This window comes from Passer domesticus, chromosome 10, assembly GCF_036417665.1.
Source record: "Passer domesticus isolate bPasDom1 chromosome 10, bPasDom1.hap1, whole genome shotgun sequence".
Classification (NCBI taxonomy): domain Eukaryota; kingdom Metazoa; phylum Chordata; class Aves; order Passeriformes; family Passeridae; genus Passer; species Passer domesticus.
The window spans coordinates 31,059,532-31,084,640 of NC_087483.1; the positions used below are offsets into that span (position 1 = coordinate 31,059,532).

The window sequence follows — 25,109 nt, forward strand, 5'->3', positions numbered from 1 at the left end:
CTCCACGCTTCCTTTTTGCCCAATTCCTCAAACCTGAAATGGATCCCTTCATAATGGAAAATATTTTAGGAAATGTAATGAAAGAATTTATAACTAATTTTATAACTTTAGTATGAACTAAATAACTTTAGTATGAACTACAACTATTGCTCAGCTTCAAGAAATGTCTTCGCAACTTTTATATTATGACAGCAAGGAGTGGAGAGAACAATGCACCTGCTCCAAAAGTTTCCACCAGCTTGGACAGGGGAGGATTGAACCACGTTGCTGAGCAGCCCTGGGCTTTGCCATAATAATTGTTTTGGGAATCTTTCTCTACTTGGGAGTCTGGAGCCCTGAAAGTTTCAATTCTGTAGCTGGTAGAAGACAAAAACCTATTCCAAAACTGAAGTCTTTCATGAAGGAACAACATTGTATTACATATTATCCCCCTTTTACCAAGTTCTCCTATTTTAGGGTTTAAACCTGTGGGTTTTTTTCAGATATTTTCTCCATACTAAAGCAAAAATATGAAACAATCCAGCCTTTCCACCAGGGACTTGTTCCAATGATAAAAACTACCTTGCCCTATTTCTTTTGTAAAACATTTCTAGCTTAAGTTGGCAGCAGGTTGTTCAAGTACTGCCAATCACTGCTGGGATAAACTTCCGAGGCATAAAATCTCCTGTTAATGTAAATATTCATGGCATCAATTCATGAGTTGGACTTTCACCCAGTAATTCCACCAAGAGTTTGGGGGATAATAAGAGGATTTTCTCCTTCAGTTCCCATTCCTGTTCCCCAAACTCAATGCTCATCAGTCCAAAGTCTCTTAATTATTTTTGAGAGCTTCTGACTTTTGTCCAATGGAACATTACCTTGACCAATTATACCTGGCAATATTTTATATCTATTTAAATCCAGCACAATTCTCCTTTGCTATATAATTCTTGATTCCTTTTCTTTGTGCTGACAAATATCACGTCACAGGCCTCTAACCTGATCATTTTCCTTGTGAATTGTTAGGATCCACCTTGAGGCTCCTGGGAGGTGGATGGCAGAGCTGATTTTTTTGCAAGATTGAGAACAAAACTGAAAAAACAGAAGCATTTATTTCTCCAAGGTATAGACCTAGAGCAACTGAAAGGTTTGGGCTGTCACTGATGTATTAGGTGTGAAATACCCACTATCTTTAACAAGGTGAATCTCTGACAGCAAAGCCTTTTATTCATGGCACCAGAGAGAACTGCATCCATGAGCCAATTTTCTGTGCAGTATTTCTTCGCAGAAAATGCACTTTCTTTGCAGGAACTGATTGTATTTGGGTGAGTTCTACTGAAGGAATTACTGCTATTTTAAAAATAACTGTTATTGGTTTTAGTTTGATGTGTAATACAATAAAAACTAGGCCAAATTATGCAGGGTTACTATTATTATTTTGAAAGCTCAGCATGGAAAAATTTGTAACAGCTCATGTGCTCACATCAGGGATCATTTCAATTTTACCCTCATGAACAGTTGTTCATTTATTGCTGATTGCAACAATCTTTTAATCAAGAAAACAGTGTGGATGTTTTACTCCAGCTGGTAACAGGGATTGAGGGAAATGGTGGGATTAATTTTACAAGCTGAATTTGAGAACCAAATTCTTCAAAGTAGTAATACTTGCTAAATAGAAAGAAATGGCTGTAAAGCTTCTTTAAAAGGAAAGGCAGTGTCAAATTCGGCCTTTAAGCAGTGTGTTGCAAATGTTCTTGTTAGTTATTGAATGGCTTCAATGACCTAAGGAGCAGCAATGGGAAGGTCTGTGTCACACCCAGATCACAGAGGGAGTTTATCCCCATTGCTCTTCATGTGGCAGTGATGGGCAGCAGCTCTGTTTTGCTTCACCAGCAACAAATTATAAATCACTAAATGAACGAGACAACGCACAACAAAACAGCTGGAAGCCAGGATCTTCCCTTCCCTTCTCCTCCACACTGCAATTAGCTCATGCAGCGCTTATTTACTCTTCAGTGTCCAATCCCAGCATCTGACTGACTACCTTAGAGCTGGTGTTATCTGACACAGAAAGCTGGACAGACACCTCTGTGCTTCCCAGAGAGGCAGATGTAGGCAGGGGATAATATTACAAGTCTTTTCTCTGTCTAAGTCCTATATTCCTTGTGTATGGGACAGCTGTCCTGAAAGCACCTTTCAATATTTTCCCATTCTTAATGTGAAAGAGGGAAGAAAGACAGCCGGGGGGGTCTCATTAGATGTTGTTGTTGTCAACCTTTGTGGGTTTTTACTTCTGGAAAATGTTGAGGATAAAAGTGCTGGAGGTTTCTAGTGAAAGCAGGAGAATTCTTGAACCCTGGTTTAAGGGCTCCCACCCAAACACACACACAAACACACATTTTCAACAGAAAATGGTACTTCTGGAGGAAAGAACCCAAACTTTTCTGCCCACTGTTTGATCAGCTCCAGGATGATGACAAATCCTTCAGATTATGATTATAGTCTGATGGAGTCCTACATCATCATTTTTAAGTAGAGCCCACCCAGATATTGCACAAGCAACAGCCCTTGCATCACACAGTTCCCTTGAAGAACGACACATCTGGGCATCACTTGCACCAAAACTGTTCTTCTTCAGGTTATTGCAGGGCTCAGTTGCCTGCTCTTACTGTGCTGGCTTGTGTCTGCTCTGTCCCTGCTGTTGAAGTGTTTGGATCCATTCTTCCCAACAGGACATTGGTCCAAGAGCAGGATGCTAATCAGACTTCTCAGATGGCCCATCTGGGGAAAAAACAGCAAAGGAGACTTTACCCCACAGACCTCACAACTGCTCTCAATGACCAGATTTGAAAACATATGAAGGAGATGCCTAAGAGATAAGAATTTACTCTCAATCCAGTCTTGAGCAAATAAGCAGATATGGAACCAGACAAATATCTGGTTTGCAGTCAGGAGATATGACTAATTAGTCTATGGGGCACACTGCTTTTATCAGTGATGTTGTATTCTAGTAAGCAGAGGAAAAACTGCATCAAAGATGTACTTTTTAACAGTAAAGTCACACTGCAGGGTTATATACAAGTTAGGGGATTTCTGTCAGTGTAAAAGCACAGGCTTTCTGTCAGCCAGGCACAGCTGAAGTGACACCAGATATCAAAGGTGCAACTGATAGGCTTCACTGCCCCTGCCCTGGTTCAAGCTTGGTGGCTTCACTGGGGATCTTGCATACCTGCAGAATTCAGGCTGGGGCTAGTTATCATCACTACAACAAAAAGCAAATGAGAAATAGTTAGGTGTGTTATTAATATCTATTTTCACAGATTGCTCTCCAGACTGGTTGGGTGTAGGGGGTTGTTTTTTCTACTGGCTCTTCTGGAATGCTATTAGGGACAGGGAAACTCGAACCTTGATATTTCTCATTCATTTATGAGACTATTCCATAATAAGAAAAGGTTTGGATTTTTCATAGAGAATCAAGCAGCTTTGATATGCCATACTTTACTCCATAGGGGGAGTATAGACTGACCTCTGTCATGGTGATATTTTCCTTATCTTTTTAGCAGCATGGAAACTGGCAAGTAAATCTTCTATAGAAGCTCCCAGCACAAAACTGAAAATGAAGTATTTAATCCCCATGGAAACAGCTTATCATGGAGGGAGGATTTCCCCCAAAATCAGATTGTCAGCTTCCAAGAACACATCCTAAAAATGGTGATTTCACATCAAAGCAGAAAAGGCAAGTGGGAGGAGAGAGATTTGGAGGAGGAGGGGGAGCCTGACTGCTGGTGTTCACCAGGCCTGTGCAGTCTCACCCTCCAAGACCTAACTCCTCTGGATTTAGTGTACATTTGAGCACTTCCTTAGATTTTAAGCACTATGGGCAGAAGTGGCATTGTTAGGTATTTAATCTGAAAGTAAAGAGGATTGTCTTTCTTCCTTTCAAAACTAAATCCCTTGTTAGCTTAATTTCTTAAGAGGGAAACACAATCAGATGGGGTTTTTTTCCCCCAGTACAATTGAGAGTCAGGCTTCTTTTCTGTCCTTACTCCCAAATAAAAGTAAAAATTATAAAGGAAGGCTTACTTTTATTTGCAGCTTTTTTCTGATCACTTAAGTGCACGTGATATGTCAGCCTCTTAAATCCCTTTATTCTGTGTCTGAGTCTGCACTCATCCAAGTCTTTTGTTTTCAGTCTGCTGTGTCACTTCCCATTTTCCTCAGAGGTTCTCCTTTTAACTACAGCATTTTAAAACTCAGTAACCACATATCATCATACAACCACACCATCTTCTCTTATGTTTTGGATTTTCTACTCTATTTCTAGTCAATGATCAATGCACTTGATTGCTAATGCCATCTACTGTGGTGGAAGAAAGGAAAATCTCTTGTGAATGGCCCAGATCACTTTGCACAATCCGTGGCTGAGCTAGGTCCTTCTGCCTTTGTGTCCTGGAATTTATTTTCTTTCTGCAACTCACTGAATTGTCCTCATACACTTTTATGATTATTCCTTACGTGTCTCAAGTCATGGCACTTGGACTCCTCTTCTCTGTGGCTTTTCTGCTTCAGAAACAGTGCTCAGGCACTCAGGTTATTTAACTGTTCATGATCTTTGCACAGCTGAGGGAGAACTGATTGTTCCCAGCTAGTAGCCCACTTCAGAACCTTTTATTGCTAATCTCACTGATTTGGATCTTGGCTGATGTCTGAGTAAAAACTGACATTACTTGACAGCTGCTTTTGAAATGAACTGGCAGTTTCTATTTTCTAAAGGTATGTGGTTGATATGGAATACTGGAAATTTTGGTGACACATTCTTAACAGAGAAGATGCCAAGGATGGAATTAGCATGAAATCTGAATTACTGCAGCATGATGAAACATCTCTTTAGGTCAAATTAACCTCTTGTCAGTGCAAACCACCCCCATGTGTTCAAACTGTTTGGATTATTTGTTTGGAACCTGGACTGTAGCAGAATTCAAAAGATTATATTGTTGGATATAAAGACCTGTGCAAGCAACAGCATCCTTTGTTCAAATGGACTTTGGAGTGGCAATATACTGAGGGTGAGGTGAACCTCAGCACTGCAAGCAGCTTAGCATGTGCCCACCCAACCACATTCAAGCAGAGGCTCTTCGAGCTTGAGTCCTTCATCATCCTGAGATCAGCTTTGCTTCTTGCCAAGAGATAGCTGTGGAAATGTCTGGCCTTCCATAAATACCACCCAGTCCTGGTGAGTGAGGGGATGGGGGTGTGAAGGGCTTAGTCCTTCCTCACTCAGGCAACACATCATTAATTTCTTTCTGAAAAGAAATAGTTCACTTTTATTAAATGTTGGCAGCAAGCAGAACCCTGAAGAGGAGCACAATCCCAACAGCATCCCCATGAGGTGTCCATGTGGGGCATGGATGCTGGACAAGCAGTGTCTCTTCAGGCTGAAATCATTACTCTGCCTTTGAAGCTGTTCCAAACTCATCTTCCCTTGAGGAAGCACTGAAAAAGAGTGGACTTGTACCAACCATTATGGCAATTTTAGTGACTTTCCATTCCAAAACTGTCCTTCTTTGAGTAAGGAGTTTCAGTTTGTTTGTGACCTGATCTGACGCCTGCCACATTCACTGAGCTGTAAGGTTGCTCAAATTTGTTTTGTTTGAAGATTTTCCATCAATTGCCTGTAAAACAGTGGGGCAAAGAGCCTCTTTTCCCATTTCCCAATGAGGCTTCTTTTACTGATGTTTGTAAAGCACACGGTAGTTTCTGCTTGGGGATTTCAAAGATTTGCACTTCTGCCTAGTCTAAGTACCCTGACTTCAGCAAAGTTATGAACCAGATGAATATCTCTATCCTGTGCTAGTAACTCCTAACTAGTTGTATTAAATCCTTTCCAGACCCAGATCAATATCTGAAATGCACTCTGTCCTGTAATTAATCTGATGAGCCATGCTAGCCTTGTTTGCAAGTCCCTTCAAATTTTTCTTTAGAGATTTTTATTTTAAAATGAAACTGGCTTAGCAGAAGCACAGCCATGATCTCTGTTTCTCAGTAGCTTTTCCACGCCTTTATTAAATCTCCTGTACTGAATGCATTCAGTAATTCAGTGATCCTGCCTGTGAACAGGGTTGGGCACCAGGTTCTCAGAGACCCTGCACAGGGGCACATTGTGAAAGGAATCAGTCAGAACAATCTGACAGATTTGTGGATTTGTTCCTCAGACACAAAAATGTGTGATGAAGTGTGTGGAACTACACGAGTTAGAGCAGTGTCAGTACTCCTGGCTCCTACCTCGTGCAGCCATGTGTCCTCACCAATGCTCGGTCTGCTTCAGCTCTTGAGGACAGGGTCCAGCTCTTGGCAAGGATGGTTTCCTGACACCTGGCTCTTTCAGAGTGAAGGGCTATTCAACAATCAGTGATGAACCACTAATCAGTGATTAGTGCTACTAATTGATTAGGGCATGAAACCGCCAGCCTTTAGCTTCATTGCCCTCCACAAAATTATCTTAGTTTATTAATAGTATAGATGACAGCAGGACTTAGAAGTAAGCTTAGGAACAGAAGGCATGAACAGAGCAATATCCTGAGCCAATTCTGTTGCCAGTGACCAACAGTCACATAGCTCACGTTCAGGAGAGTGCAGGAAATGAACACACTGCTGTTGTGTGCAGGCTCAAACCCACAGCTGCTGGTCTGCTGTTGGCAGAAACTTCCAGTCTGAGCAAGAGGTTGGACTGCAGACCTACACAAGTCCCTCCCAACAAGCCTTTCCAGGAATCTGTGACCCTGCCCGGGAGTCCTGTCCTGTTTCATGACACATGAACGTTCACACTCCAGTGAGACAGAAAGGGGTCTAAGGATGGGGAGAAGCTATTGGATATACACAGAGGGAATCATTACAGATCTGGAAACAATATTATGATGTTGGTTTCTTTTCCTTCACTGGTCTTTAGTAGTCTTCTTTGGAAGGGACTGAGCTAATTGAAGACATCAAGGAAGTGCTGAAGAGTCTTATGGCTACAGGGGCATCAAGCAGGGCAAGGCTGAGACAAAACACTGAGATACTCAGTGGAGAGCAAAGCTACAGATATTTCCAGGTCCCTAAAGCTTTCTATGAAAGTCTGAAGTTGTCCCCATTTAAAGAGTGGGACCCACAAAGATTTTTGGCCTCAGATTTAAGGTTTCTCCACGAGACACAAAGAATATTGTACAGCTCAAAATGCAGTATGTGAAATCACTGAGAAAGTGTCAGCTCTTGGACATTGCTGTTGCCCCTAAAGGAGCTCAAAGGCCCCAGAGGAGATCCATGACAACCCTTTTATTATTTGAAGCTTATGTCATCATAGAATTGTTTAGGTTGAAAAAGAGCTTTCAGATAATTAAGTCAAACCATTAACCCAACACTACCAAGGCCACCACTAAACCATGTCCCCAAGTACCACATTGTTTAACTACCTCCAGGGACACTGATTCAACCACTTCCTTGGGCAGCCTGTTCCAATGCTTAACAATCCTTCCAGTGAAGAAATGTTTCCTAATATCCAATCTGAGCTCTCCCTGTTGCAATTTGAGGCCATTTCCTCCATCCGCTCACTTGTTACCTGGGAGGGCAGAAGACAGAAATGGGCCTTTTTGTCCCTTCTGAAGAGACTCAAGGCACTTATCAACAGTTCAGCTAATGATTCAAGTTTGACAGAGGTCTAGAATGTTCTTGTGCCCAGTTCATCTGTCTTGTAGCGGATACATATGCTAGTTTGGATTCAGAGCCCATTTAAGAACATCTTCCTTGTCTCTGAGGGAATTTGCATGCCTCACTGTTGCCCTTGCACAATGAGGAAAGCCTGACCCTCCAGCTTGTGAAAATCCCCCCACAGCTTGTGAAAATCCCCCCACAGCTTGTGAAAATTATCCCACAGCTTGTGGAAATCACCCCACAGCTTGTGAAAATTACCCCACTTTTGCATCACATTTTTTGCCTGGGTCTAGTGACCCAGCCCCGACTGGGAGAGATAACTTGACCAGCCAGAACCGTGCTGGGCTGAGAGGGAATTGGCGAGCTCAGCTCTGCAAGGAGCTGCTCAGCTGGGCTGCTGCTGCTGCTGCGTGGGATGCGAGGATAAGAAATCCTTCCAGGATGAGATCTGGGACACAGCCCGGCCCCGTGTGTGGGCTTCACTACCAGGGTCACACAAGACCCCTGCTCTTGCAACAGAATTTTAGAGGAATGCTCAGCATAGTTTGAATATCCCAGCGTGGGGTGGGGGTAAGGGAGCAGCTGGGGGGCTCTTCCTCTCACCCTTCATCCTCATGGGAATTAAACATGAGAGCTAAGTGCTCCTTTTCTGAAGCTATTATTGGCAACCAATGCAAAATGTCCCTTTTCATGACAAGTAAATGACCTGCTAAGTACAAGCTATAAAAATTCAGGTCATGTTTTCTGTTTCATTAATATGCTGCCTGACAAAGCCTTTGCCTGCTGGGGCTCTCTGCTGGGGAATGGGAGTTAGAAAACCCTTAAGGATTTCTCACTGTCATTATGAGATAGAAAGGCAAACAGGCTTCTGAAGGAAAGACGGCTCCCACAAGACAAGGCTTTGTGTCCTCATCTCATGAACAACCACAGGAGGAGGCAAGTAATGCCATTTACACACACTGTCCCAGTAGTGTGGGGTTCGGATGCTTTTATGTTGCACTAATAGCTGGGCCTGACTATCCCAGAAGTCAATAAGAAGGTTCTTTTGATTGCAACAGGCAGTGGACCAAAAATGCTATTTAGACACAGAAGTGTTTGTTAAGTTGGCAAGGAGGGGGAGAAGAACAATATTAATCAGAGAGAGAATTCAAGGGAGAGTCTCTCTGAAATGGTTTTCTACAAAAATCATAGAAGGGTTTACATTGGAAAAGCTCTCTAGGATCATCAAGTCCAGCCATTAACCCAGCACTGCCAAGGCCACCACTAAAGCATGTTCGTTCCTAAGTGCCACATCTAAACCTCTTTTAAACACCTCCAGGGCTGATGACTCCACCACTTCAAGGGCAGCCTGACCAAGGTCTGACCACCCTAACAGTGAATAATTTTATGTCTAACAAACATCCAGTCTTAACTTTCCCTGGTGCAACTTGAGGGCATTTTCTCCCATCCTGTCCCTGGCTGCCTGGGAGAACAGACTGATCCACACCTGGCTACAGCCTCTCTTCAGGGAGTTATAAAGGGCAATAAGGTTACTCCTGAGCCTCCTTTTCTCCAGGCTAATCACCCCCCAGCTCCCTCAAATGCTTCTCATAGGACTTGAGCTCCAGACCTTTTACCAGCTCCCATGGTGACTGTAGTCTTTGGGTCAGTAGTATCAAGAACTTGCTGGAGAATTTTTAATGTGGTTGTTCTTTCCACATAAAACTGTCTTTCAGAAATCAGACAACTGTCTCCCTGCAGGAGACATCCAAGGTGAATTCAGAAGGTGCATCACTTCTAGCTGTAACTAAGGGATTTCCCATAAAGGATGTAGTGAGGCTGGACCTTCATTTACATGCTTGGCTCAAGCTGGATGAATCTACAGCTGGGTTCTGGACCTAAAACCTTTACCCAGTGTAAGGAGTTTGGGCTTGAAGGAATTTGAAGAGGATTAGGTTTTGCTCTTGGCCATACTGAGTAGGATGTGATCTGCCCTCCTGAGTATGTCTGGGCTTGCTTGCTGGTAACTGATGTGCTGCCCTGCCTAGGGCTGAGGTTTGGCTTTCTACCTCCAGGTCAATTCCCATCTTCTCACCTGTCCTGCTTCCTCAGCTACAAGCTGATAAAGTGAGTTTCATGTGGAGAGCATGGAGCCTGAGATGTAGCAGGGAGATCCAAAATGTAACTGAATGCCATTCAAAGGGTTATAAACATATAATTTATAAACAAAAATCACTGCCATTCAGAGGGCTATAAATATTTCCTTGAGCCACCAGGTATTTCCAGGTTTGGCATCCGGGTGTCCTGATGAATTACTTCTTGCCAAAGGTGGGTTTTAGGGGACCTGGCTGCTTTGTGCCCTTTGTGTGGTTTGCTACCCTGTAATTTTTTCTCTGCAGTGCTCTTGCCCAGAATGCCAATGTTTTGGAGCAGCACTATCAGCCTCATTCCAGGGATACTCAGCCTGCAATGAATGCATTGATTCATAGCTTATTTTCAAAGCCAGAAGGAATTGCTGTGCTGATCTGCTCTGACCTCGAGCATTCAGTGGGCACAGGAGTATTTATAGCTCTGTTTACAGCACTCTGCTCTGTATACAAGCAAAGAGGGACAAGAGCAAGTTCCCTGTCCCAGTGTAGGTTTGACAGCCACTACAAGTTCAACTGCTTTATTAAGGTATTGCCCTCAGTAACTGGCAGGGCAGATTAGCCCTGCCAATTCCAGAGCACGTGGGCAGAGTCACCCACACACAGCACTTGTGCATACAGTTATGGTCTGCCTGCAGCACAAGCAGAAATAAGCTCCAGGTGCAAGGACAGAGATCTGGGAAATCCTGGGCCTGTCTTTCTTAGTCTTCTTGCTAAGCCTGTCTTGTGGAGATCATCTATTCTAACCATATGGAAGCAGCCCAAAAGATGCATAAGATCACTGGATGAGTGAAATGAGTTTAGGAATAAAAAGTAACTTCTAGGGAGGTTCTAGAGAGCAGCAGGACAGAACCACAACAACTGCAGCTGTTTCAGCTCTCCCACTGTAATATGCCTCAGAGTGTGCTCCCTGCTGTGTACTCAGAGTCACAGGCTAGGACACAGCATGTTCCAGAGCACACCACGCTGCTGCATTTCAGATGTGGTGAGGAACAGACCTGCCCCAAGCTCAAGTAGTCCCAGAAGTTAAACTCACTTCTATGTGTGCAACTGAGACCATTAAAATGTAAACTGCTGAAAGTTACCTCATTTTCCACTTGCCATGTCCTGTCTTCATGCCTTGCAGCACACAGCCAGTCTGCATGACCATTTGTCTTTCCCCTGCACTCAACTCTGTTGCCTGAGCTCCTGATGTGTGGTGAATGTCCAGCCAGAAACCTGAGCAACAACCAAATATATTCATTAGACAGATTAGCTAATTTTTCTTCCCATTCAAGGTCAGATTTCTGCAGGTTAATGCCCTGGAACTGCCAGTGCAACATAAGATGCCCGTGTCACTTTTTTTCCAGTAAAATGGAATTTACTACATTTCTTAGAACATGATTTTCATAGCTAAATTTTGCTACAGTTCTGATTGACATGTGTCCTGTCAGGTTCAAATTCCCCTGAGAGCCTGCCTTTTTCACCAAACTGTATTTGTGAGTGAACACATAATTGTCCAACATTGTACAACCCTCGGATGAAATCCCCAAGAGGAAAAGTAATTGCTTTTTTACATGCACAAAAGTAAAATCAGCTGGCGCTAATGCTCTGGTAGTTAAGAGAAGCAGTTATTAATATTTCTGTGTGGAGGCAGCACAGCCACCAAGGCCCTTGCTGCTGTGAATCTCACAGTCTTGCTCTTGGGCAAGGTATATGCAGTCATCTCTAATCTGTTCCATCTCTCCCCAAGCAGCTCACCCAGCAGCGTGAACAAATTGCCTGGAAATGTCGTCATCGGGCTTCATCTGGCACTATCTCTCCTTCTGTCTGGGTCATTGATTTCCTCATCTCCTCTGCCTTGAAACTCACATCACACATTAATTTGTGGCTCTCTGGTACTGAAGCAGCTGCACTGTGCCTTCGCTGCTCAGCACCAGCAGCTTTCAGCCTCTCAAGTGTCCTTCACTGCTGCTCACATGAAGACCTCCTGAATGTGTCTCAAGTGGCCTCCCTGCCTGCCACATAACAACACGTGCTCTGCCAGCTTTTGTTTCATCACAAGAGAGCTTAGAGCTCTTCTGCTTTCGGAAATTGGGTAAGATTCAGTCTCCTTCCTACAATGACTCAGTGTGCTGCAGAAATTACTCCTGCCTCGTACGAGCAGCTTCTGTGGATCTCTCAGAGCTGTGCCAGTCTCTGCTAGCCACCAGCTGCCCTCTGGAGAGCAGAGCAAAGACCTGGGGCTGCTCCACGCCCTGGTCTTATGATTGCTAAATATAGTCCATTGATAAATAACAGAAATGCATGAAGGGCACAAAATCAACAGTTGTTGCAGGTGCTAATGCAGCCTTTCCTCTGTTCTTTCACCCGTGTCACTGACGCCTTTCAACATCACCCTTTGCATTTTGAGTAGGTATTGTAGCTTTGCACAGCTCTTTCCAAGGACCTAATCTGGCCAGCAGAAACTTATTTTCCTTGTGTTTTATTAGGAGTAATAAAAGTCCCACCTTTCCTTGTAAACTGAGTGCATCTGACATGGAAGTAAGTACAAGATGGTGAGACCTCAAATGTGAAGCCCTGACTCCTAAATTAATGGTGATCTTAATGGGAATAATTCCATTCAAAGGAAGTGTCAGATAAAATGAGTCTATTTCCTTAGGGAAGTGTGTTCTTTTATAAAGCTCTGCCAATCCTTGCTTTTTTAGAAACAAATTGGCAGTCTCTTTGTTTCACAGCCAAATTCCTGATCCTATGCCTGGAGTGTGTCTGGAAAAACATTTCTAGAGAATCCCCTGTTATAAATAACCTGGAGGAGGGAAGTATTCTTTGTATCCTTCTTAGAACAAAGAGCAGCAGGCTGTAAAGGGCATGGAGAAAGGGCTGATTTCTTGTACTAGAGAAAAAAATCTGATCTTGAGGCTGATGTTTGCAGCATGTGCTCAGGATGAGTCACATGAAAGGCAAATTGAGATAAGAGCAAAGATTCCTGAAAGAAAACGACTGATTTTAATCTCTGTATCCCAGTTTACATGGTCTTTGCTGTAGAAGTAAAAGCTCTGCACTCTCCTGTAATGTCTCCTTAAAAGGTGCAGCACCACCAGCTCCCCTGAGCTCCTACCTGTGCCCTCACTGTATGTTCTCTAAGCCTCTCAGGAAGTTTTTTCGTTGTGACCCGTTTATGGAGGGTGCTCGTGGTCAGCCTGTCCCAGCTCTCCTGCAGCTGTCACAGCCACACCGTGTCCCATCTCCAGCCATGCTGACTCTGAGTTAGTCACGTGGGAAATTTTATCAGTTTATGTCGTTTTTGTAGTTGCATGTGAATATCACTAGATGTCCTCTACTGCTAAGCAGCTTCACCATGGACTGTGCCAATCATCAGAGAAATCTGGTGAAATCAAACTCAGTTGTTTGAACTATGTTATGGCTTCATTGTTCCTAGTCCATAGAAGCAGAGCAATATTGTTCATCCATAGCCCGAAGGTGTGACCTGCTTTCTCTGACCTGCTGGACTCACAGTGGCAGCAAAGCTACTGCATTGGCTTCATGCAGATTTGGAGTCCACTGGCAGTGTAGGAACACCTCACCTCTTTCCTTTGCAGCTCATTTGAGATTGTGCCATCTGGCAGGGTTCAGGCTGTGGTCTCTTCGTGCTCTTCTCCAAATTCAACACCGAGGGTCAAGCCTGCAGGGCTCTGCTCTAGCAAGATCCAATCTGGTGCAGGATGGTGCTTTTATCTCTGCAGGGTGCAGGCAGGTCCAGCTCCCTGCTCCAGCACAACCTGCCTGTTCTCTAGACAGTGATGCCAGCAGCACCTTGGGTTAGTTCTTGGGAGGCCACTGCATCCCCTCAAACTCTATCTCCATCCTCTGACTTTCCTGAAGTGACCTCTTATCCCTGGCTATGTGGCACCAGCAGGAACTTGTACTGGCAAAAATCTTACCCATTGCACAGTTCCTGCATGGAAAACTTTTTTCCTTTTTTTTTTTTTTTTTTTTTTTCCTTTTGTGCAAATAGTCTCTGCCTTGCTATGGTGCTGTGCAAACTCTCATGTTTGCAACCTCCCGCTGCACAGCCTGGGCAAGAGAAGTGTCCCCAGCAGCCCAAAAGGCAGCTGCCAACAAAACGAGCCAAGAGGCTCATGCTGTACTAACCCACCCAACTTTAATATGGGATAATAAACAGCCACATTCATCTAGACCTAATAGTGAATACTATGCTACATACATAATGCATCCTGTGATTTAGTGAGAGCTTGCCTGAAGTATAATCTGACTTGAGGAGTTCAGAGGTTGTACAGCCACTTTAATCTATTCACTGAAGCTGAAACAGACTGGAAATGTCATGTGCCTAAATCTGTATGGGGGAAATGTTGGCTGAAATTTTAAGGCACTCTTCTCTTTTAGCTTTCTATTTCATTCCAAGGTTTGAAGTGTCGCCCATCCTGCACTCACATCCCCCCAGGGAGGGCTGATAAAGGGGAGGCTCCTCATGCCACTGCCTTTGCTGTCAAACTGAACGTGATGTTTTGTTTGAGGGCTCCTTGGGGTGACTCAGCAGGATACAAAAACGCACTTAAATAGGAGTTGTATTATATAAGTGCTCAACCACAGCAGCAATTCCCCTTTAGCAATGTTGTTAACTAATACGCACTACAAGAAATTTAATGCTGCTCCAGATACTGGATGGAATTGAAAGAGGACTTTTTGGCTTTCCTCCATCCATAATTTTAATATTTCTTATGGTGGGAAGGCTACTGAGAACCAAGCAATAACCTGGATAGCTGACATAGAGGAGCCAGGCCACAGGCTTTTCCTGTCAAGTGTTACTGACTTTGGTATGAAATGCATCAGAGATTTTCAGGTTTAGGTGTCTGAATATTGGGCTTGGCTGGGAAATGCAGCTATCTCCACAGAAGCAAAAATGTGCAGCTCTGAAGGGTGATCTGTTTAAGACGGCCAAATAGAAAGCTGGATGCTCAGATTTAAAGATCTAAACCTGAAATCTTTGGCCTACCAGTCCCAGGACTGCTGTGTCCCCAGCATTTAGTGACAGCATTCCCACACCTCTGAGGGTGTATAAATGACCTGCTGTGTGCAGCTTTGCCAATTCTGCCTTCCCTGGTGGCAAGATGTGCTGATAGCAAAAAACAGATTCCTCATAGCCAGTTGCCTCCATCACTGCACTGCAGTCTGCCCTGGGAAGATGAGGAGACAGTTTTGTCCTAGAGGGAAAATTTGTAACCAACAGAGAAACTGTTTCACACCAAATTCAGGTGTAAACATGTGACTCCTTCTGACAAATGCATATCTCACAAACCCAGCTGTCAATTCACATGAACAAAACACATCTGTCCCATGGTTTGGTTGAGAAAGCCTGCGGGGTTCCTCCTGGTCTGCTCCCTGTCACCTCTTCCATGCTGCTGGACCAATGCAGGTTTTGAGGCAGATAGTCATGTATCTTGTTTGTAAAACGGCAGTACACTTCTCTCTGCCTCCTACACGTGTGGGAAAGATAGCACAGAGCCTGTCTTGTACCAGACTCCTTGGGTAGATCTTTCTGGGGACTACTGGAGTGTACGGAATGCTAATTCAGCTCAGGAGGAGATCTGGGTCTGTTCACTTGGGTTTAAGAAACATTTTGGGTTCCTGTACCTCTGCTTTGCACACTACCGGGGAGGTAAGCCCTGACCCAGCAGGGTAAATCAGCAGGTGCCTAAATGTACCCCGAGATGCTGTAGGCACTCGGTCTGTACCTGAGCACCACCCAGGGTTGTGCCCAAGGTGCTCCTGTGGTAGGACACATCCTTCCTGCCATAGATTATTCTCACCCAGCCATCGCTAGCATCCTCTGAGAGGGCAGCATGTGTCAGTGAGTGTGTGTCGGTGCGGGAGCAGAGCTTTTGCCGGTGTCAGGTGCAAGGTGTGAGGTGGCAAAGGAGCCTGCAGGTGGCATGGGAAGTGCTGCTTTGGTTCTGCCTTCCAGTGCCAGCCAAGGGCACAAAGGAGAGGTTACAAAAGTAACCACTGCCCGTGTGTTCCTCGAGTGCTATACAGGATGAGCTCTGGTGTATTAAACACGAATTCTCTTATTGGGATTAAAGTTGATGAGGCTTCCTCATATATATATAGGAGGGAGGGGGAGAAGGGGAGTTGTGTGCGCATAGTAGCTGGTTCTCAAAGGCTCGGTGTGTGCCGTGCTCATGCGGCGTGAACGGCGCTGGTAGCAGTCCGTGCCTCCAGCGGCTGCCCCGTCCATCACACAGAGCCGGCTGTTTCCTCTCCCCCTCCTCCTCGTTTGCTGGCGGCTGCACAACGCCGCGGCCGGAGGGTCGGTCCGCTCCCCTTCAGCCACAGCCCCGTGGGGCCCGGGTGCCGGGCGGGGAGAGCGGCCCGGGCGGTTTAAGGTGCCGCCGCCCCGCTCCGCTCCGCTCCGCTCCGCTCCACCTTAACGCGCGGCGGCGGCGGACGGGCCCATTGCCGCGCCGGGGGTCGGCGGGCCCGGGCCCCCGGGAGCCGCGCCCGCCGCACCGCGGCCCCGAGCGCGGCCCCGAGCGCGGCCGAGCCGCAGGTGACGGCGGGTCCCCGCTCCGCCGCGAATCCCCCTCAGCGGAGCCCGGCCCGGCCCCCGGCGGCGGGGCCGGGCTATTTATAGCAGCCGCCCGGCGATATAAGGGATGGCGGGCGCGGGCTGCGCGGCCGCCGGGGCCGGAGAGCGCGGGGGCCGCGGGCGCTGAGGGCGCGGCCCCGCAGCCCGGGTGAGCGGGCGGGGAGCGGGGCCGGGAACGCGGCCAAGCAAACAATAAACCCGGGCGCGTTCCGCCCGTCCCCCGCGGGGCGCGGGACAGCGCCGCGCACTTTGGGCGCTCCACGCGCGACAAGCCCGCGGGAGGGGCGGGACCGCCGTGACACCCGGCGGTAACCGCGGCGGGGCTTCCCCCTCTGCTCCTTTCCTCTCCCCACAGCGATTCCTGCTGAAATGCGGCGCCCCACGCTGGCATGAGCCCCCCCGGCGGGAGCAGCGCGCCCCGGGCACCGCCGCTTTCCCTGGCCGCAGCTCGGTGTCGGGAAGAGAGCGCTGTCGCCGCGGAGCCGCCGCTCGCGGCAGCGCCGGACGCCGGGCAAGGGACGCACGGTACGGGGGCTTCGTGCGCGGGTGGGCTGCGGGGGGCTCGGGGTCCCTGCCCCGCCGGGAAAAGGGAAAAGCGAATGTATGGCGCAATGGTCGGAACGCCGTGCGGTCCCTGTCTTCTCCGGGGTGTGCGCTGAGTTACGCGGTGTAATGGAAGATCTTTGTAAGTTGAGGGTTTGTTGGGTTTTGCCTGTGTCAGGGGTTATTCCCCCTGCCACAGATTCAGAGCCACGGTATTATTTTACTTTCCTACCCCGGGCGTGTTTGGATGGGATCTGGGCATGGCGAGCATTCTTATCTTACATTAAAATTGCTCTTGGATCACTGAGTACTTTGTATAAGCTTCCATAACTTTTAGAAGGATAGAGATGCTATCTTCAATTACAGAGAAACAAGGAGAGGAGGAGGTACGGGTTTGGGTTTGGTTGTTTTGTTTTGGTTTTTTTTTCTGGTTTTACTTTACTTTTACTTTGCCTTTATACTTTCTGCTGTAAGAAAACAAACTGAACCACAGATAGGACGAGGATTTTTCAGACCTTGTGATTTGGATTGCTGGGGATTAGAAAGAAAACTTGTAGGTTTTTTTGTTTGTTTATTTACTTTAATCAATGGCTCAAGAGCTCTAGAAACAACGTATGAAGCCCTGCTTCCTAGACAGAGAAACTAACATAAAGCCACGCTGGCTGCAAGCTGAGGAGCAAGTTTAGTGTTAGACCTCGAGTGGATCAGTCTCAAGCATCCTGCGCTCCTCTACTCCAGTGACTCTCCTTGTCGAGCTGGTCACGTCGTGCAACAAATCGGGACCTCACACCGGCAGGTCGGAGTGGGAACTGGGCTTTTCGTAGAAGAGCAAAGCGCGCAGGGGAGCCTTGACCCCGGCGTGAGGCTTTTTCCCAGCACAGGGAGCTGCAGCCCTTCAGCGCTGTCAGCTGGCACTGATCTCCAGTAATGCCACGGAAATACGAAAATCTAAGCTATCAGCTCCTGAGGTAGCTGAAATCATCTAAATTCGGATTTTGTCGGCAGGCTTAAAGGGATGCCATTGACTGGAAATGTTTATGTATGTCTTACCTGGAAACTGTTGTTCATACAAGAGTTGATATTAAGAAAAGTGAATCAACTTTATAGTTGTATCAGCTATAAAAGTGCTTTCTGAGTTTTCACTCTGAAATTACCTTGGTAGCTCCAGCCTCTTTTTGCATAGGAGAGATGCATTTCAGATGCCTTAAACTGTTATTTTTCTTTATGAAAGCTACTTGTCTCTCACTCTGAATCTGTTAAAACAGATTTGCAAAAACAGGGTCTATTAACTTAAGAAAGGCTAGGAGAAAGATAAGAGAAAGAACAAGGGGTGTGGCAAGGAAATTACAAAGTAACAGCTTTAAAGAAGAACTCTCTGTAGTAGAGCTTTAGACTGCCTAAGAGAGGTAAGATTTCTTTCTATGTATTTAAATCATAAATACCAAGCTGACAGCATCTCCTTAAAAATAATAGTGTATGTAGAAAATAGGTATGAATAGCTTCATATTGTAGCTCTGCATCAATTTGTCTTTCTTTGATTTTGCTCCTCCATTCCAGGAGATATCTATTATGATAGAGTGTATACCCAGATTGCAGAGGGCCAAACACCCCACCAGCATCACTCCTGAACCAGAACAGCTGCACTAGGGTCAGAGCTGGCCCAGCACCTCTTCTCAGAAGTTATCTGAGAGGCAGTTCTTTTTATTAAAGTTTTTGGTGGGTATTTTCACAAGGTCAAAATTTTTGCAGAGAATGCTAGGAATTGCAGAAACTAAACTTGCCTTCTTTTGGGGGGAACTTTTGGTATGTGTTGCCTTGGATTAACCTGGTTAATCCTGGGACTGAGGTTAACACCAGGGATGAATAACATTGTATCACAAGGTGTTTAGAAAGGACTTTCTTCCTTCTCCCCACCCATTTTTATGGCACTGGTGGAGAAATGGCATTTGGGGACTGAAAGGAGGACGATGAGTCCTGCATGTGAGCTGGTGTTGTCATTGGCCAAGGCAATGTAAGGCAGGTGGATATAGGGAAAATGGATGTGATGATTCATTATTGTTGTCATTGTTCTGGAGTTTCTTCTTTAACTGCAGTGTCCTCCCTGGCCCATTTGCTGCACCATGTGCTCCTAGTGATGTTTCAGGGCTGACAACATTTGAGACTCCCTTCTCTTAATTCTAGAAGGCTCCTTGAGCAAAACTGTTCAGCTTTATTCATTTCTGCCCTTTCATTTTTATCTTCCTTCCTTGGGTGTGAAGTCCTTTTTGTAGCTGGATTCAAGCCAAGAACCTTTACCCACAGCTGCCAAGCCTGGCATCCCTACTGGCTCCAGGTGAGTCAGTTCATTAGGATGAATCAGTATGCCCTGTAAAAGTTTTAGGCTCCAGACTTCAGCTTGACCACTCTTAATAATTTGGTTTGCCTGGTTTATTTGTTTGTCACTGCTTCAGCTAAGCTGTCACTTCTGGTGGCTCCTCACTTCAGACTTGCTCAGCCTTTGGAGCCTTGCAGGGTCTTCAGTCAGTATCCCTGCAATTTGTGGAGCAGCTTTTGCCTCAACATTGTAACTTTTCCATGCCTTTACCTCGTACCTGCACAGGGGGAGTTAGGAGGGATTGCACCTCAGCATGAGAATGTGCAGCTCCCAATGCAAGGAGTACTTCAGATTCTGGAGGTGGACAGTATTAGCATGAATCCACAGGAATGAAGAGGGAAGTGTTTTTGCATGGTGGAGGTGTTTGCATAGGCTTTTACTGTCATAAGTAAGTAGATTGGGATTCAGGGGACAGATTCAATGTGAAAAATAGGGAGTTAATTTTCAGGCTTCCATGGCAGGGCTGAGGAAGAGAAGTGTTGTTAAAAGATATGGAAATGTGCCTTGAAAGTAACCTTTCAAAGATGGATGACGTTATTTTTGTTGTATGAAGCACCCAATTTAACGAGGTATAAAGCAGAAGGCTTGGGAGGATTTGGTCCAAGTGAAAACAGAATGAGCGTGGGACTGGCAGATGGGAGGAACATTAGCCCACTCCTTGGTGGAATTGTTGCTTCTTTCTCCTGTTGTTGCTTACAGGGGTGCTTGAGAGAAGATGCTTACTGGGGAGGGAAGAATGGCCTTCCTGTTCTACTTGAATGTCACTGGCTGTATTTTTCTCTGTGGGGAAACAAAGTTCCAGTGCTCCAGTGGGTCACATCCTGAGTGCCTGAATCCAAAGTAAATCTACAGCAACACTGTATACTTCAAAAATATCTGCAATAAGCCAAGACTGGCCCTTTCTGAACAGAAGGGATAAATGAACAGCTGTAACTTCAGATGCTGAATTTTTTGGCATACTCGGGTTTTTATGAGATTTATGACTCTTTTATTCTCTGCTTGAGAATGTAGTGGAGCAATTGCTGATCTGTGTATGTGTGAGAAAATGTCAGTGGAGGAGTAATATATGTGGAAATCTTGCATAGAGATAGAACAGGCAGCCAGTTTGCCATTAGATAATGAAATAATTGTACAAAAATATGTCTCCTGAAATAATGATTGAGCGATGGGGTAGGGACAGGGTTGGGGGAGGCTAACAATATTTTGGGTAGTGTGCTCTACTTATAGTGCTTATTACTGACTCTCCTGCAATTTTACTGCTTCAGACACTGCTTTTCCATGAGTGGTGCTTTGTGTTGCACAGGCAGATAGATTCCATCTGAGACACCAGCCCAATTGCTGGAGCTAGGTGAAGGGATGGGAAACTGCCCCCAGGCACTTTCTCTGTCACAGCCTGGCCAAAGATAGGTAGGCTAAGGTCAGCAACTCTTACAGGTACCAATGAACCTGCCTCTCACTGACTCCACTTTCCTTCTTTCTGAAATGGAGTAGTAGAAGTTATTTCTTTGTGGGGTGTGTTGGGTGCATAAATATAGCTGAGATACTTCAGAAGGCATCCAAGTATCTGTGACAGTCTTGGATGGGATTCCCCTTTCTGATACTTCTCTTCTGGCCAGAACTAGCCAGCAGAAATGTTCAGTGCTTGTACAATTTACATATTAATTTTTGGCTAAATTTTGTTAACCTTGGAATTTGTTTGACATTGATAGGCTCAAGAGTAAAAGATTTAACTACTTTCTTGTACTTTCTTCTACTTCTACTATAGAGCAGCTTAAAAAGTTCCTGGCACTCTTTCTTTCACCTTCTCCCTTTAAATAACACAGTGCCTGCCTTGCCTTCTCTTTCAGAAGGTCTGCTTCAGCAAAGAATGTTGTACCAAATATATAACTTTATGCAAGGTGGTAAAAATGGTTTATTCTTTCTTCATCCCAGCTCTTGACTGCATCTGCCTAGTTTTGGTCTAGAGATAAATGTCACTGAGGACTGCCTGGGGACTATTTAGCATCTGAATAGTGACTTGTAATGATTCAGGTAATGGCCCAGACCACTGTTTTATGTAGTGACTGGTGCTAGTCCACCGAAGTCCAAACAGCTGCTCCAAGTTTCTATCATCTCCAGTGAAAACAAGTACAACAGCATCAGCTTGCAGCCAGTTTACAGTAAACCTACTCCCTGGGCTGTGGGTTAACCTCCTTAAATGTCTCTTGTGGTCAGCTCTGTTACTTTTCTATGTGAAAATAAGTCTTGGTGTGCTTTCTGATTTACTGAAGTGTAAATAAACCAAGAAGGTTTTTCACATTCAGGCTCTCTCATCAGCATATATTAGTAACGCTCATCAGCTTTTGACTGGAACTTTGATGGCATAATTACTCTGAAAGGGTAACATATTCAAAACTACCTGTGTGACTTTGGGAGTTAGATTCCTCAGAGTCTTAGTCATTATTTAAAAAAGGAATTAGCTTTTTAAGCTACACACACTCCTGGAAATTTTAAGCAAAGGCTTCTGTTTATCTTGTCTTTAAAATGCCAGTTTCTAGGATGAGAGTGGCAGCTCTGCCACTCCACTTATTTCAGATATTAAATAAGAGTGTTGGAGAAACAATTAGGAAAATACTATGGTAAATAAATTCTCATAGGTAATCTTACTAGAGAGGTCCAAGAAGTAAAAGTGTACTTTTCAGTCACCTGACAGCAGGATTGTTATGGGCATGCATTTTCAGCTGTGTCTTTAGGACAGCTGAGAGGATGACTGATGTCTCAGCTGTTGTTGCAGACAGAGCACAGCATTTCTTTAGACAGGATTTGGTGCACTTAAACAGCTTGTGACTAGAACAGTCAAGTCACTGGGGCAAACATGGTTATCAGCAGAAACAGATAAACTAAGAAAACAGTCTTGCATACTCTAATGTTTGTGTAGGTAAGATTTTAATTTGCTATCAGTCCTAGGGTTCTTTATGAGCAGTGATGGATTACTCTTGATACTTGTGCAAGTTTTAAAGCATTCCTGTAACACTTGTAATGTGAAATCTATTTATTTTGCAACATACCTGTGAGATAGGGACCTGCTATTTATCTCATTTGTACAGCTAGGGAACTGAAGCTTTCAGTAAAGCTAAACACAGCATGGGGGATTGGTCACACAAGAAAGTCTGCAGCAGGACAGACAGGAGGGTGCTGAAACTGGGTCTTAATTCCCGTGAAAATGAACAAGCTCTGATCCATGCTTTTCCCATCTGATTCTTCCCTGGGACTTCTGAAGCAGCTTGTGGCATTTGCTTGATTAGGCAATGTGGGTTTGACTTTTCTAAGGAAGAAAGCTCAAGCCTGGTGATAGAGGGAGGGAGGTGGTGTGTGTCTGGGAAAGATGAGGAGTGGGGAACATCCTCCAGCTAGAGATGCCTCCACCACCATTTCTTCAGTGAGTGGCTTCCCCAAGGCTGGCACAGGCTGCTTCTCAGCTACTGAAACCATGTTCCTCTCTGGCAAATCCCTGCTCTTCCTGTGCCCAGAGCCAGCTCCACTCCTCTTTATAAAGTTGATATGAGTGGCTGAGTTCATGATGGAGCTTCCTGCCCAGCTCCACATCTGCTGCCACAGTGCTGGGTCCCTGTGCTGTCTGGGTTCCATGATGGAGCAGAGCTGCCACTGCTGCATCTCAGCCATGTGAGGGTCACCAGTGTTTGGAGTCTCATGAAGGAAGTTGTCCAAAGCTGGCAGGAGGAACTTTTTTGTTATGGTTGCATGATGAACAGTAACAATGTGAGTTTTATTGCTCAGAATGTATCCACATTTATAGGATGCTATATTTAAAAAGGAGAAAAAATGAGTCATGGGGAGCTATGCTAATGCTAAGTATTTATGTCTACCTCTTGTGAGGCTGAAGGCAGTGGGAGTTGAGCAACATTCTTGTGAAGTGTCTAGAGGATTTATGGATCAAACTAAAGCCTGCTGAAGTCAGCTGTAAGTCATGCAGTGCCTTGCTCAGGGCCCATGTCATGTACTGTGTGTGGGTTACAGTGAAATATTCCTCTTGGGAAACCCGGGAGCACTCAGTGCTGTCAGCTTCCCTGGGCTCGGGCAGGAGCTTGACTTGCTCCCAGTGGTTATTACTCTGCCACTGGAAAGTCACTCCTGGCTCGCTGCCGGGGCAGGAATGTTGCTGTGCCTCCCAGGCCATGCCTGCAGCACCCCAGGAGCAGGTACCTGAGTGGGAGCAGGCAGAGCCTGGCGTGTCTCGGCTTCTCCTGCACTCCAAGGAGATGTAGTGTCAGGGTCTGCTGACACAGGCTGCTGGAGCTTTCCTTTCAGAGCTGGCTAGGGTCACAGGGGTGCCAGGGTTCGGATGCTTTCACTTACGCCATGTCTTGACACTAATTCAGTTGGCTTCCACTTAATTATGAAGTGCAACTGTTGGAGTTTGTTTTATTTAAAAGTTCTTTAATGAAATTGCGATCTGATTGAGAGTACCAATGAATTCAGCTGTCCAAGAGTCTGCTTGCCAGCATGCCTCAGCTCCTGTCACAGCTATAGGAAGGACTGGGATCAGGATTTCAGTGGTGGATGAGCCAACAATGGAGTATGGAGAGGGACTCTGTGAACAAACCCTGACAGCGCCATGTGTCAAAAAAATGCAGATTTGGCAACAGCAAGAGGCTCCGCAGATCCTCTGTATAATCCACTTATTGGAAGGATGAGGTTTTGAAATGAGCAAAAAATAATCGTTAAAGTGAAATCTTCAGCTTTATTGGACTTTGTTTTCTTGTGTTTTCTTTTTCTGTTTGGTTTTTATTTAAGAATTGGTCATATCAGTATGAAAATGAATGTGTTTAATCTTCCTTGGATATGGTTTTGAGTGGTACACGATTGCAGCCTGTTCTGTTTTCCAGTGCAATGCATGCTCTGGTTTATGGAAACAAATACTTGTTCATCTTGCAAATATAAGAGAGGTTGAAAGGCTTTTGAATAGGGATCTTCTCTTTGCACTGCTGGAAGCACTAAGCCTCATGGTGAGCCTGATAGGCAATAGCTGGAGCAAAGAGCCACCCATTTCAGATTAAAAGGATGTTAATGGACATCAGTGTAGTGGGAATCACAGCCACTTTTTTCTTGAACTGGCCTTCCCACATAAAGAACTGTGTAGCGTGTCTTCAGGTACCTGGTGATTCCAAGAAAGCATTAAAGGATTTCTTTTTCCTGTAAACTTGGGATCTTGTGATACAAGCTCTTTACCAGTTGGCTGTTGAAACATTCACTCTGAAGGGGTACCAAATGACAAAAGTAACAGGATGCAGATGGAATTTAATCTCTTGGACACATTCAGACACTGTTATCGGGTCTGTCATCTGTACTTAGCATACCCAGATAGCTCTTGAGTGGTCTGCATAGACAGCTGGCAGTTTAGCAGAGATTGTGATCTTCAGAAAATATGTAACTGATGTCTTGTGTAATACTTGCTATGGAAGTATTGGTGTCACCAGCCTGAGTGCAACACTTGCTGGGTGGGGAACATATATCTGTAAAGCAGGACTCTTCAGAGGAAGTTATTCAATACCCCAGCACTCAATCCCAGAAAGAGCCATAAGGGCATCCACAGAGCTTGTGCTGCAGGGTGATGAACTGGGAGGGAGGAGATCACTGAAGGAATCCCTTTGGCTCAGTAGTGCTTGCTGCTGGCTCCAGTTGCAGACTGAGGCTGGTTTGGTGGCTGCTGGTGTTTCATAGGGACACGAATCCCTAACTAACCTTGGAACAGGAGGAGACATGCCCCAGTGCTCTGGAAAAACCCTCAGCTGTTGTGAATTGTTTTTGTGCA

The 25,109-nt window shown here is 45.4% G+C and overlaps 1 protein-coding gene and 1 long non-coding RNA gene across 5 annotated transcripts in view; one reads left to right on the top strand and one right to left on the bottom strand.

The window, feature by feature from the left end:
* Nucleotides 1-1,917: 1,917 nt before the first annotated feature.
* LOC135309078 (uncharacterized) lies at nt 1,918-11,862 on the bottom strand. 2 transcript variants are annotated; one of them, XR_010369384.1, is made up of 3 exons: nt 11,532-11,862; nt 10,877-11,009; nt 1,918-2,760 (listed from the first exon to the last, which is right to left on the bottom strand). It is a non-coding gene; the product is annotated as an uncharacterized LOC135309078 (long non-coding RNA). The 2 variants fall into 2 exon arrangements; XR_010369385.1 differs by lacking the exon at nt 1,918-2,760 and adding an exon at nt 7,471-7,573.
* A 4,505-nt stretch (nt 11,863-16,367) lies between these two features.
* The window catches only part of MRAS (muscle RAS oncogene homolog), a 38,168-nt gene continuing 29,426 nt past the window's right edge, over nt 16,368-25,109 (top strand). For 2 of the 3 annotated variants that reach the window (XM_064434951.1, XM_064434952.1), the window contains exons 1-2: nt 16,368-16,528; nt 16,736-16,905. The gene's annotated coding sequence lies outside the window, so the exon portion shown is untranslated. The other variant, XM_064434953.1, reaches the window with a different exon arrangement.